Source organism: Triticum urartu, chromosome 4A, assembly GCF_056163025.1.
Source record: "Triticum urartu cultivar PI428250 chromosome 4A, HENAU_Tu73, whole genome shotgun sequence".
NCBI lineage: Eukaryota > Viridiplantae > Streptophyta > Magnoliopsida > Poales > Poaceae > Triticum > Triticum urartu.
The window spans coordinates 593,529,086-593,543,555 of NC_141876.1; the positions used below are offsets into that span (position 1 = coordinate 593,529,086).

The following is a 14,470-nucleotide window of genomic DNA, read 5'->3' on the forward strand; positions in this document are numbered from 1 at the left end:
TGAGCGGCAGCATCTAGCAGCGACACCTACTTATTCACATAGACATCTTATGTTAGACTCCTATGAAAATTATTTTGATCCTCTGTTCGGCTTTTTTTCGAACACCGAACAGAGCATCAAGGGCGCTGTCTATACTGTGATATCCTTTCTACAATTACATTACTTACCTCAAAGCCTATTAAAAGGCTAGCGCAGGCTTCGGTCAGTCCGCTTTTGGCGGACTGAACCATCTCGATCACCGTACCCATAAGGACACGGTGTTCATCCACAATGGAAGCGCCTCGCAGCGCTTCCAGTAGATTAGCTGGTGCCTCTGGTTGCACAGAGGTCACCAGCGGAACAGGAACACCTCCTCCTTTTGGGGAAGGCCGTTCGCTCGACTCCGAAGCCGTGTAGGTCTCCGGAATGGTGTCCGGCTGGGGGCCGAATGGAATTTGGCCCCCATCACCAGTCCCCACAGGGGCTTTTTCCCCCATGTGTCCGGCGGACGAGGAGTCATCCTTGGGCGCCACCCCGACGATCTCCGGAACCTCCCCCCGGTCTGGGAAGGTCCTTTGGGACACCACCTCGTCATCACCCTTGGCCGAGACAGAGTGAGCAGGCGGCGGTGACATGCTAGCCATCTCCTTTGAATCTAGCGAACCCTCTGTCGAGGATCGCGAGGAGCTGTCACGGGCCGGACTGCGATGGCATAATTTAAACATATTAATATTACAAAATGGAAAGGCCAGGCATTTGCACATGCATAAGGTTTTTGGTACTTACGAGGCGGCCCGAGGCTTGGCCCGGGGCTTTTGCTCCGGACTGCTATCAACATCCCATGTGGAATTATCCGCAAGGGAGCCCTTCCCCCTCTTGGGCGCCTTCGCCTCCAAATTTGGGGAGGTCCCCCTTTACTTCCTTCCCCCCAAGGGGGAGTCGCTATCTACCTCCTCCTTGTCATCGTCTTCAGCGGCCTAAGAGTGAGTCTCGTCTTCGGACGTCACGTCCGAAGCGCCTTTTTGGCAAAGGCCACTCAAGGCCCTCTTGGCCGTTTTCTTGGCCTTCTTCTCCGGCACATCATAAGGCGCCGGAAACAGCATCTTCGTCAGAAGTGGGGTTTCTTGGTCTTCGGGCAGCGGAGCCGGACAGGTAATCCGCCCTGCTATGTCGATCCAGGCCTAAAAAATTGATAGGAAGGCTTAGGCTCCTTCTCAAAATATGGCAGTAAAGGCTATACCTTGAAAACATGAAAGAACTTACCGAATTAGCCTGGCATTTTAAGCTAAGCCCGCGATCCTCGGTCGTAGGCGGTGGTGTCTCGCTGGCCTTGAAGAGCACTTTCCAGATGTCTTCGTGCGTCATGTCGAAGAGCTCTAGCAGCGTTTGGTGCTTGGCCGGATCGAACTCCCACAAATAGCAAGTCCGGCGTTGGCACGGAAGGATCCGGCGAATGAGCATAACCTGGATCACGTTGACAAGTTTGATTCTCTTGGTTATCATGTTATGGACGCACGTCTGGAGCCCAGTTAGCTCGTTCGAAGAACCCCAGGTTAGACCCTTCTCTTGCCAGGAGGTGAGTCGCATCGGAACTCCGGATCAGAATTCGAGGGCCACCGCCCAGTTGGTGTCACGTGGCTCGATGATGTAGAACCACCCCGACCGCCACCCCTTCACTGTCTCCACAAAGGAGCCTTCAGGCCATGTGACATTGGGCATCTTGCCCACCATGGCGCCTCCGCACTCTGCTTGTTGGCCTCTCACCACCTTCGGCTTTACATTAAAGGTCTTCAGCCATAGGCCGAAGTGAGGTGGGATACGAAGAAAGGCCTTGCAAATGACTATAAATGCCGAGATGTTGAGGATAAAGTTGGGGGCTAGATCATGGAAGTCCAGCCCGTAGTAAAACATCAGTCCATGGACAAATGGGTGGAGAGGGAATCCCAGCCCGCGGACGAAATGTGTGAGAAACACAACCCTCTCATGGGGCTCTAGGGTAGGGACGATATGTGCCTTGGCCGGGAGACGGTGAACGATCTCCTTGGCCAGATATCCGGCCTCTCGGAGGTCCTTGATGTCTTTCTTCTTAACAGAGAAGGCCATCCACTTGCCTCCAGCTCCGGATCCAGACATGGTTGGAGTGCTTTCTCCGGCGGGGAAGCTAGAGCTTGGGCGCTGGAGCTCAAGAATGGATGGGCAGAGGAAGGAGAAGGCGTGGGTGAATGAGGACAAATCCTTAGCCCCTTATAAAGGCCGTGAATGTCAAACGCCTTCCTACTCTCCTTAAAACTCGCCTACTCCCAAGGGCTGTATAAACGGCACGGTTGGGTTACCCACGCCCGTATTGATGAGGATCCTGCAATAAGGGGACACGATCTCTGCTTTGACAAGACGTGCCAATGGAAATCGCATCTCGAAACACGGGATGGCTGACAAAACGGTTCGATATAGTGACCGGGCAGACGTGATGTCATGTTGTAAAAAGTTGTGAGTGGATTGGACTCATGGAATATTATATTCTCTCTATGGTTGTGTGTGGTGTGGTGTTATAGGTCCGGACACGTTCAAATACGTCCGAAGACTATCGTGGAGTTCGGAGGGAGGAACCCGCCTTGCAATGCCGAAGACAGATCTACACACCGGATACGTTGTCATTGAAGCCAGGTTCAGGGGCTAGTGAGGGAGTCCTGGACTAAGGGGTCCTCGGGCGTCCGACCTGTTAGCCATGGGCCGGACTGATGAGCTGTGAATATACGAGGACCGAAGACTGCACCCGTGTCCGGATGGGACTCTCCTTGGCGTGGAAGGCAAGCTTGGCGACCAAATATGTAGATTCCTTTCTTTGTAACCGACCTTGTGTAACCCTAGATCCTCCCGGTGTCTATATAAACCGCAGGACTTAGTCCGGAGGAGAGACATTATCATAACCATACAAGCTAGGCCTCTAGGGTTTAGCCATAACGATCTTGTGGTAGATCAACTCTTGTAATACTCATATTCATCAAGATCAATCAAGCAGGACGTAGGGTATTACCTCCATAGAGAGGGACCGAACCTGGGTAAAACATTGTGTCCCCTGTCTCCTGTTACCATCGACCTTAGATGCACAGTTCGGGACCCCCTACCCGAGATCCGCCAGTTTTGACACCGACACTAAGGCCGAACATGCTATTCGTTCGACTAACGATGTAGTGCCCACGCTTGTGCTCCAGGCTTCCATGCCACTGCGCTATTGGGTCAATGCCCTTGTCACTACCATCCTACTTCTCAACCTTCATCCCACTAAAAACCTCTCCCTCAACACGCCGCACCAACTTCACAAAACGCCACCTATCTACACTCACCTATGTGTCTTCGGGTGCCTATGCTACCCCAACACGGAAGCCACTCCACCACACAAGCTCGCTGCCCGCCGTTGCGTGCATTTTCATCGGCTATCCCCTTGATCATAAGGGGTGCCGATGCCTAGACCGCTCTACGAACCACGTCTACATCTCGAGCCATGTCACTTTCGACTAGTTCGTTTTCCCTTCTCCCATTCTCTTGACACGATCGTGAAGGAAATATGCCCTAGAGGCAATAATAAAGTTGTTATTTATATTTCCTTATATCATGATGAATGTTTATTATTCATGCTAGAATTGTACTAACTGGAAAATTAGTACATGTGTGAATATATGGACAAACAGAGTGTCACTAGTATGCCTCTACTTGACTAGCTCGTTAATCAAAGATGGTTAAGTTTCTTAGCCATGGACAAAGAGTTGTCATTTGATAAACGGGATCACATCATTAGAGAATGATGTGATTGACACCCATCCGTTAGCTTAGCACGATGATCATTTAGTTTGTTGCTATTGCTTTCTCCATAACTTAATACATGTTCCTATAACTATGAGATCATGCAACTTCTGAATACCATACCGGAGGAACACTTTGTGTGCTCCCAAACGTCACAACGTAACTGAGTTATTATAAAGATGCTCTACATGTGTCTCCGATGGTGTTTGTTGAGTTGGCATAGATCGAGATTAGGATTTGTTACTCCGTATATCGTAGAGGTATCTCTGGGCCCTCTCGGTAATGCACATCACTATAAGCCTTCACTACTAGGAAAAAGGCTACTAGTAGCCTGAGTTTTTTATTAGTAGTAGCACGGGTCACCGCGCTACTAATATCGCGCTACAACAAAAAGTTAGTAGTAGCACGGGTGACACCAGCGCTACTACTGTAGTAGCGCGTGTTTCATCCGCGCTACTACTATTTAAAACCGCGCTACTACTAACAAAATAGTAGTAGCGCGTCTAGAATACCAGGCGCTACTACTATGCTAAGTACTAGTAGCGTGTAGTTTTGCCCCACGCTACTACTAACAAATTTTAAACTAAAAAGGTAAAAATTAGATGCATAATTTATAGATAGAAATCAGAGACACGTCCAGTGCAAAATAAATTAAACGCACACAACCAAAGGTGGGTATCTTCCCTAGTGTTCCACCACCAGCCTAAATAGATGACTTCTCTACATGTATCTACCAAGGCTCGGAGTTCAAACGCTCGAGGACCCGAATCCTCCCTCACCCCGAATGATGGCATCGAGATCCTCCACCTCGGCGACCTCCGGCGTCGCGATCACATGGACAATCATCCGTGTGACGTGGTCGCAGGGCTTCACGGCGAAATCCACCTCCGAGTGGTTTAGGAGCACAACGCCCACCAGGCTGCAGTAGTCAGCGTTGATCACCCCTGCGGCCACGTTGGGAAAGTGAAAACTAGTTAGTACGCATCAGCATTCAAATCCAGTAGGGTATTTTCTTTCTTTTTAGCACATGCACATGAATCAATAGTAACAGCCGGAGGCTGGTCCTTACATGTTGCACGAGACGTGAAGAAGGCCGGGTCCCCTCCTTGTTACATGAACAAATCAAAGGAAGACACTGCCGCGAGATGTGAAGAAGGCTGGGTCCCCCCCTTCTGTAAATAGACCAGGTGCCTGAAGTTGTAAGGAATCTTAATACAATGAACTCATAGTGATGCATAATAACAAGAAAAAGGAAAAAAACCATGAATCCTAAAGAAAAAGATCATTATATGAGTCAGGTTGACAGTTTTGCGACATGGGAAAAGGATAATGTTGGTAACAATATTCATTAATAAGAACAATGGGCTGAGATTTCTCAAGTGACATTTGTCTCACCAACACTGATTAATGACAAGGAATGTAAGATTTACCTGAGTAGCATCACCACACCCTCTGGTACTTGCAAGAACTTGAAGACCAAGGTTCTTAGCTTTCTCCCCACTGACTAGCACAAGTGCAGCGGCACCGTCGTCGTACATTAAAAGATAAGAATGGCACTACAGTTGCACTTCTAGGTAAACATTGCTTTACATAACTTATATTAACCATGGAGAAAGCCTAAAATTCAAGCTACGAAGTAATATAGCTTCAGTACACTCTTAAGATGATACATTTACCACTGTACCAAAGGTAATCTGATCGTGTAAAAATAAAGCTACAATGCTGCACTAAGAAGTATCAATTGTTGATTTTAGAGGTATTAAACACACACACTTCGATCACAGATCAATATCTACTAGCGTAAATTCAAATGCTTTACTCAAGGTTGTGATATCATACTAGACTCTGGCTGCATATTAATTATGCTACACTAGTCATCAACCCGTGCTCCTGCACGGGCTAGTGTTTGCTAAATACCATTGGACTACACATTTTAAAAAGCATACCCTTGGTTTATAGACTAATTAATATGTAATATATATTGGCTGGATTGGAATAAACAGCATGTGTATTACTCCATTTTTCTCTTTGATGAACAAATATTAGAATGTAGAGGCATGTTTTGTTTTATTTTCCAAGTTTTAATCTGATATATTTAGTATCATTTATCAGAGAGAGCTGCTTGATATTGTCTAATATTTTGCACCAACAATTCGGTGTGCTTATTTTGTAGGTAACATGGTTTATTCTAAGACGGTACTCAAAAGATGTTCCTTGTGTTTATTTCACAAACAGTTACTATAATATAGTTCAAAATTTACACACAGTGATATCTTTACTATAAAGAATTTCTTAACATATACTTTCGACACACATGATATATATAAATTGCCAACCTAAAAGCTTGCGGCATGCCCTATGCACCAGTACAGAGTGAGTACAAATTTTATTTGCTCCACAATGTATTCTGCAAAGCCGAGCCATTGCTATACTGTGTTTCCCTATGGTGCAATCCATTGACCCAAGCCAATCGGCCTATTTCAGCGCAGGAGCCTAAGTTGATTATTAAGAACCTAATTAGTATGCCTATAATGTATCTCCAAGATTTTAATCATAGAGAGTTCAGCTATAAAGTAGAATGGATGCTGAGAAGCAACAAATGAAAACACTCAAGGAAAAACTACGTCCATGGCAGTGAACCAATATCAGTCTTCTTTTTTTGGGTAACAACACCTCAAATTGAGATGCCTAGAGTCAAAACTAAACATAGATACATTCCTAGACTACTTTTGTTTGTTAACTGCTGTATAAGTATACTAACATAACTGAGCACATGAATAATAGTTAGGCGATTAAGTATTAAGCAATGCAGCATCCTAGCATGCCTTGATTTTGGTTTGGGGTATGTGTGGCCTGCTTGGAACATGGATGGCGGAGGTGAAGAGCACGGGAGGGATAATAGAGCAGTTCTGCATGACAGATTGATTTCTCTAAGTATCTTAGTACATATATTATGGAATGCGGATTTGAACTTGTACTAAAACTGAATTATCAAACCAATTTTCTACGTTGACCCATTAGTAATCAAAAGTACTTATGCTACTGCAGGTTTGACTTTTTTTTGTGGACCAATTTTCTACTTCATGTTTGACTTGTGCTATTGGAAAAACAAAATATCCAATACGGACTCTAGTTTGTCCGAGTCATGACGCTATGAACAATGTTTACAATTTCATTTTAATAAATAATAGAAACAGAGGGTGATCCCGATATTTCTAAGAATAAACTAAAACATGGTGGACTTAGCAAAACTTAGATCGAAGTAGCATAGTCTACATATATGGTTACCTTCCTTTTGGTTTCAGTTCAAACTTCCTGATAGCTGTTGCTCCAATTTCACATTTTGAATGAGGGTCAAACTGCGGTTTTTCTTTCTTATTCACACCAAAAACTGAAATAGACATTATTGTTTTCATCAAGTTTCCACCTTGAACACCGAAACTGAAAACAATTTAACAGATCAATTAGTCTTGTGGAACCTTAATCTCCAAGCACGGTAAGTATGAAGTTATATACCTTAATTGCAGGGTGCTTAATTCTATACATATCTTCTCTGAATTAAATACTAATTAAAGTATCACATGTTGCTTCCATCAAGAAAGACACTCTCACATCAGGATAATCATTCCTAGTACTACAGCATGGCGGACTTCCGCTAGAGAAACTAAATACCGACCATTATTAAGAACCGCAGAGGTGAACACAAAATCCTTAATTCGGGTTGCTATAAAGTATAAGACAAACTGTATATGCCGAAAGCAACAGGGACTATTAGCATATGCTGAATATAATGGCAGAGTGCTTCAGAAACAAACAAATCACAACATGTGATATTCAGAAGGTTCAGTAAAGCACTAAAGCAACTACACGCCGTGTTTTCTCATCTCATGGTCAGGGATTGAGCTCACATGATTGTAAGAGGTCGACATGAAATAATACACAAGTGTTGTTTTTCCGAAGCAAATCTGCAAAAGGAAATATGAGAAAGGACCAATTCCGTGGAGACAGCAATGCAGCCTAGGTGAACGGCTGACTGCTTTGCAATTCTGTGCTGCACAAGTTGCAAACTGGCCCTACTGTTGCATTAGTGCTTCTTTCTGAATTCCGATGCAGAGCAAGCACGCCGGCTGTTCTGCACCAAAATTGGTGTGCCAAGCGAATTAACGTAGTGATTATCGTACTGAGAGCCTAAGTGTTGTTCTAGATGAAGAAGGAGCCCAAGGCCCAATTTGCTAAAGGAGATAACTTCTTCGTGTAGACAGAAGTACAGAACAGCTGGTGCGCCTCAGGGCAGATCGGGTGGTTGCTCTCAGCCTCGCACGTACCTGGCTGGGGGACCGCCTCCGCGCCATGGTGACCTGCAGCAAAGGGGATAGGAGGAGAAGGTGAGGTGAGGAGAAGAGAGAAGAGGGTGGCCCTCAGCAAGGAAGGAGGGGAAGGGCTTACCTGGGCAACACCGATGACGGATCCCGCAAGCTCCGGCCTCGCCATCGCCGATTGTGGTGGATTCCGGCAAGAACACGGGAGGCGCCCGAAACCCTAACCGTGGGCAAGGGTGCAGGCCTTGAGGCACGGATCTGGACGGAGGGGAGGGACGGGCGGGGCTTGGGGAGCCTGGGGGAGTGTTGTGCGCGGCCGGAGCTCGCCAGAACCGGACGACGTGGGTGGTGGCGGCGGTGAGGAGATCGTGGCGGCGGTGAGGAGCTCGACCGGGAGGGGTGGGGGTTCGCAAGAGAGAGTTTTTTTTTTAGGGATTCGCACCAGAGAGTTTTTTTTGCAGGTTCACGAGACAGAGAGAGAGTTTGGTGGGGTGGGACGTGGGAGCGATCGGGGGACATGGGTATTTCACCTACCTTATATTTAGTAGCAGCGAGGGGTATAAAACCATGCTACTACTATCAGTTTAATAGTAGTGCGGGTTTGTACCCCTTGCTACTACTATGGCATGTCCCGGGAGGGCACGTTAGAGACCGCTTAGTAGTAGTGAGGAGTAAAAACCCGCGCTACTAGTATCAACTTAGTATAGCGAGGGGTAAAAATCCGCGCTACTAATAAGTAGCAGTAGCGAGGGGTGTAAACCCGCGCTACTAGTAAGCGTCTGTCTATAAGCTTTTCCCTATTAGTGCTTGCAAGCAATGTGACTAATGGGTTAGTTACGGGATGTTGCATTACGGAATGAGTAAAGAGACTTGCCGATAACGAGATTGAACTAGGTATTGAGATACCGACAATCGAATCTCGGACAAGTAACATACCGATGACAAAGGGAACAACGTATATTGTTATGCGGTTCGACCGATAAAGATCTTCGTAGAATATGTACGAGCCAATATGGGCATCCAGGTTCCGCTATTGGTTATTGACCAGAGACGTGTCTCGGTCATGTCTACATAGTTCTCGAACCCGTAGGGTCCGCACGTTTAACGTTCGTTGATGATGTAGTACTATATGAGTTATGTATGTTGGTGACCAAATGTTGTTCGGAGTCCCGGATGAGATCATGAACATGACGAGGAACTCCGGAATGGTCCGGAGATAAAGATTGATATGTGGGATAATAGTGTTTGGTCTCCGGAAGGGTTCCGGAATTCACCGGAAGGGGTTCCGGACGTTTTCCGAAATGTTTGGGTACGAAAACACTTTATTTGGGCCAAAGGGGAAAGCCCACCAGGTTTTTGGAAAGAGCAAAAGGAAGTTTTGCAGAGCGTCTGGGTCCAGACGCCGGGATCCCTGGCGTCTGGTCCTGGAGTCCGAGTAAGACTCTTGCCTTTTGGGCAAAACCGACTTTGTGTAGGCTTTTACTCCAAGTTTCAGCCTCAAGACTCAACATATAAATAGAGGGGTAGGGTTAGCACCCAAGACACATCAAAAAACACCAAGCCGTGTGTCGGCAACCCCGTCCCCTATAGTTTATCCTCCGTCATAGTTTTTGTAGTGCTTAGGTGAAGCCCTGCAGAGATTGCTCTTCACCAACACCATCATCACGCCGTCATGCTGTCAGAACTCATCTACTACTTCGCCCCTCTTGCTGGATCAAGAAGGCGAGGACGTCATCGAGCTGAACGTGTGCTGAACGCGGAGGCGCTGTACGTTCGCTACTTGATCGGGACGGATCATGAAGGTGTACGACTACATCAACCGCGTTGATAAAACGCTTCCGCTTTCGGTCTACGAGGGTACGTAGACACACTCTCTCCTCTTGTTGCTATGCATCACCATGATAGATCTTTCGTGTGTGTAGAATTTTTTTTAAAATTACTGCGTTCCCCAACAAATCGACCACATAAATCAACTTTGCCCATCCACCTACAGAGCCTGCGATCTTGGCTACCTCGCTCACCGTCCATGCTACCATGGCACCTCTTTTGGGCATGCAGAACGCTGGCACGACAACTATTTCGCATGGTGAACAAGCTACCATGGCAGCTATTTCTCCTCCGATTATGCCCAGCTCACGCACCACACCACTACCCATGTCCTGGCGTATGTCCTCTGCTACATCCTCTGTTTCGTCCGCTGACCTAGCATCTATGAGCCCCACCTCCACCTCTTCTGGTATTCCTACTACACCGCGGCCTCTATCCCCCCCCCCCCGCCCCGTTCTCACCACCCATGATGTCGTCGTTACACTTCCCGTTAAGCCTCATACCATGCGCACCCGTGCCAAGTCGGGATTCTACTTGTCCCGCTACCCCTCATACCATGCGCACCCGTGCCAAGTCCCGGCGACATAACTTCCTCGTTGACCTCCACGGTGCCTCGCCACTTCCCAGCGTCTATCGTGCCGCCCTTGCTGATCCACGCTGGGCCAGTGCCATGAGTGATGAGTACCAAACTATCCTTCAAAACGAGACTTGGTCACTCGTTCCTTGCCCCCCCCCCCCCGCGTCTCCCATCATTAGTAGGAAGTGAGTTTTTCGGCACAAGTACAACTTTGACGACTCACTCGCTCGCTATATGGCCCGGTGGGTAGTTTGCGATTTCTCTCAAACCGAAAGCATCGATTATGACGAGACCTTCTCTCCGGTAGTTAAGCCGAGTAACATCAGGGTCGTTCTCTCTCTCGCTACTTCTCACTCCTGGCATATTCATCCGTTAGACGTTAAGAATGTGTTTGTAACATCCACGATGCGGCTATATCTCTCACGTGTCAGGGCACGACTTAGAGGCATAACCGCATGGTAGGCATGTCGCAAGAGGCACTACAAAAAAATACACTTCCATGATGATATGTGTTTGTCACAGTAGGTCGCTTTTTTTGTCATGCATGTACATCCATGACAAATTTATGATAGAATCAAGATAGTCATACCTGTGCTGTCGTAGAAGTGTTCCATGACATTACCAGAATTATTATCACGGAAGTGTCCACTTCCATGACGATAAATCGCGCGTCACAGAAGTGCTTTCGTCAAGGATGACCGACACGTGGCATCCACCGTAACGGAATGCGTTAAGCTATCGGGTCGGGTTTTGGATCCGATAACCCGTTAACAGCCCCGACCAATGGGGATTTTCCACGTGTAAAATCATCATTGGCTAGAGGAAACACGTGTCAGCTCGTCAGTGGGTCAGATAGGCGCCTATGATATGTCGACACATGGCACGGCCAATAGTGGCCCATTTAGCTTACAAAGCCGGCCCGTTTGACTTGGTCAAAAGTTAACGGGCTGGCCCATGAAAAGCCTGTTAACGGTCTCTTCGCAAATAGCCCATTTTACGGCCCGTTAACTCATGACCCGTTAGGCCCTAAAGGAAATCGGCGCAACAACGTCATGTGGGCTGTCGAATATAATACCAGCCCATTTCACTTTCGGCCCATGTATGGCCCACGACGTCTTTCGGCCCATATGAGGCCTTCGTATCTTTCGGCCCATTACAGGACCACGGTGACTCTAACCCATAATGAACAGTAATTTTCTTTATACCCGTTAACGGCCCGTGATTTACATGGGTCGTTTCCAGCCCGTGTTAGCTTTCGACCGATTGACGGCCCATACGTTCTTGGGCTCCTTTTCGGCCCTCGATTACTTCTGGCCCGTTACTGGCCTGTTCCCCTAATGAGCCAAATTCGGCCCATGGCAAGAGTCGGCCCGTTACTGGCCTGTTCCACTAATGGGCCAAATTCGGCCCATGGCAAGAGTCGGCCCGTTACTGGCCTGTTACCCTAATGGGCCAAATTCGGCCCATCGCAAGAGTCGGCCCGTTTTTGGCATGTTAACCCGTTGCACCGTTTCTGGCCCGTCCTATATTCTGGCCCATTAATGACCCATTATGCCTGTGACAGAATTAAGCCTTTGCTGTCCTACGGCCTGTTAACGGCATGTTACTGCGCTGGGTCGATACCAATTACGCCTGATTATGGCCCATGTAGACCCATTTATCCGACGGCCCGAGACCCACCGATTACAGGCCCATTTATCGATGACCCGTAGGAGACCCATGGATCCTACGGCCCGTATATGGCCCATGGTGGTTGCAGCCACTAGCAAACCAGGGAAAAAGAAGACTAGGAAATAAATAAGGCCGAAACTAACGCTAGGCTATTAAGGCGATTGACAGATTACATTCACTCGGCATCAAAGATCGCCACCAGTGCAAATATAGGGAACACCCTACACTATACAAAAATGGCTTGCTGTTTTCTTCAGGCGGTGGCTGCACGTTAAGAATAAATTTTGTATCGCACCAAAACAAATTACAACTATATAACAAAAGGAAGGTTGGCATAAAACTTAACAGTCTAGCAGATAAATGCACTACCAGAAGTTCAGAAGCTCAGTTCATTTGACCTGACTGTTACGTTTTCATGCTGTATTGTCCGATGGAGCACCATAACCCTCGCCTTCATTTCCCCTAGGCTCCTGAACAACATAGCAAATGTCTGATAGTCTGGTTTCAAAACCATGCATATCTTGACGACATTGAGCAATGTTTCTCCTTGTTTCACAAAGGGTCTCTGTTAGGGAATGGACTTGTGTCTGGAGCACAGATACAACATTGCTTTGAGCTTGCATATCTTGATCATGAGGCAGTTTGGACGATATTTCCTTAACAACCAACCCAGTATTACGTAGGAACGTGCTTTTGGCACTGTTAGTGGACAGGTACTGACCCACTGCAGCAAGAGCTGACATTGCGGTTATAGTTGCCTCGCCACCTTCAGAAGGTGGCGGTTCCACCATTTTTTCCATAGCTCGCTGAAAAGTTGAGGTTTTACATTAGTAGTACCAGAACAGAAGATATTAAGGAGGCAGCAAAACCAAACAAAATAGCTTTGGTCTATATACAGAACTTATTTTGGTGAACCCATGTAAAATATTAGTTGTATTTTATTGCAAAGTGCATAATAAAACCAGGTTCCAAACATATGACAATGTACCATCGCTAATGTATTGTCTATTTCTTCACATTGTATTGAGGGCTAAGGATAAAGAGACGAAGCTTATAATACGGTAAGCATAGTATGACGTCATTCATATCACAAAACAACTGAGAAGAGACAAACAGGAAATTGTAACATTGTGTGGGCAAGTCCAGTACGGAACTAGATTACGGGTCAAGATCAAAGGAACATCACTCCTCTCTTTTAAACCTTGTAAGGTGCAATGATACGCTAAGACAATTGTGTATAAAATTGAAAAGAGTAATAGACATTGTCTGCAAACCATGCAGTTCAAGGCACAAGTCAGAGTAAGTAGTAGTTAAAAGGCATGAGGATTAAGGACTTACAATAGCGGCTTTGACTGTTGTAGTCATGCCCTTCTTCTTGCTGGTGTGACAGTCCTTGAAGATTTCCACAACATTTGGTTTAGGTACTTTTTGGTCCTTGCGGGCTTTCCTCTGCATTTGGAACAAGTCAATATAGATCTGATAATATGGTACAGCAAAAAGAGTGAAACAGCAGCTAATTACAAGAGCCTCGCAGTGTGCAATATAGCTACGAGATCATGTCGTCTATTGGAATTTCACTTTCGTACGGTTGGCCTTGTTCTTTGAACAGTTCACCTACAAGAAGATAGATTTGTGTGGCACATGCGTAAATAGGACTTCAACATGTGATCTGATGACATATATATAATGTACCTGATACTTCGGATCAGACAAGTGTTTAACGAGGCCTCTCCAGTCTTCATCAGATATATTTTCCACTGGAGATGTTTGGGCAAGTTCACTGTTAGCCTTGCCTTCAAAGTGAGTTTTCCTCAAGTTATACCGATACTGTCATAGAGCAGACTTGAAAACATGGGTGCAAGCTTGTCTAGTTGCATCATCTTGGCTATCCTACTTGAACCTCATCTGTTGAAAATTATGGGAGTCTCATTATCAGCAACCTAGAAAGTATTGGACAGAGCAAGACGATATTACTAGTTTCCATACATAACCATACTTACAGATAAATGGTCGAGGAAGATGTTGAACTGGGTTTCATCTTTGTCATTCCTGTACTGAATCCATGTTGGGAGGATACGTACATGACACCTAACAGCAACCGCTGCCTCTGATACTAACTTGGCTGACTCTGTAGCATCACATGGCCTTTTTAAACCTGCCTCAAAACGGATCTCCATTCTTTCTCCTCTAGATTTAGTTAACCTATTGAGCATTATCCCTGATGTTTGTTTCCTCTTGCGCCTAGCTGCTAGTCCAACAACAAACATAGGAAGTGTTAGTGTACATCAAACTGTGA

General features: G+C 46.4%; 1 long non-coding RNA gene across 4 annotated transcripts; it reads right to left on the reverse strand.

The window, feature by feature from the left end:
* Window positions 1-4,400: 4,400 nt before the first annotated feature.
* LOC125553081 (uncharacterized) lies at window positions 4,401-8,587 on the reverse strand. Of its 4 annotated transcripts, none has more exons than XR_015601749.1 (5): window positions 8,227-8,587; window positions 8,106-8,138; window positions 5,211-7,221; window positions 4,850-4,971; window positions 4,401-4,724 (listed from the first exon to the last, which is right to left on the reverse strand). It is a non-coding gene; the product is annotated as an uncharacterized LOC125553081 (long non-coding RNA). The 4 variants fall into 4 exon arrangements; XR_015601750.1 differs by having other exon boundaries at window positions 5,211-6,689; window positions 7,069-8,138; XR_007303907.2 differs by having other exon boundaries at window positions 4,850-4,952; window positions 5,211-8,138.
* Window positions 8,588-14,470: the final 5,883 nt, after the last annotated feature.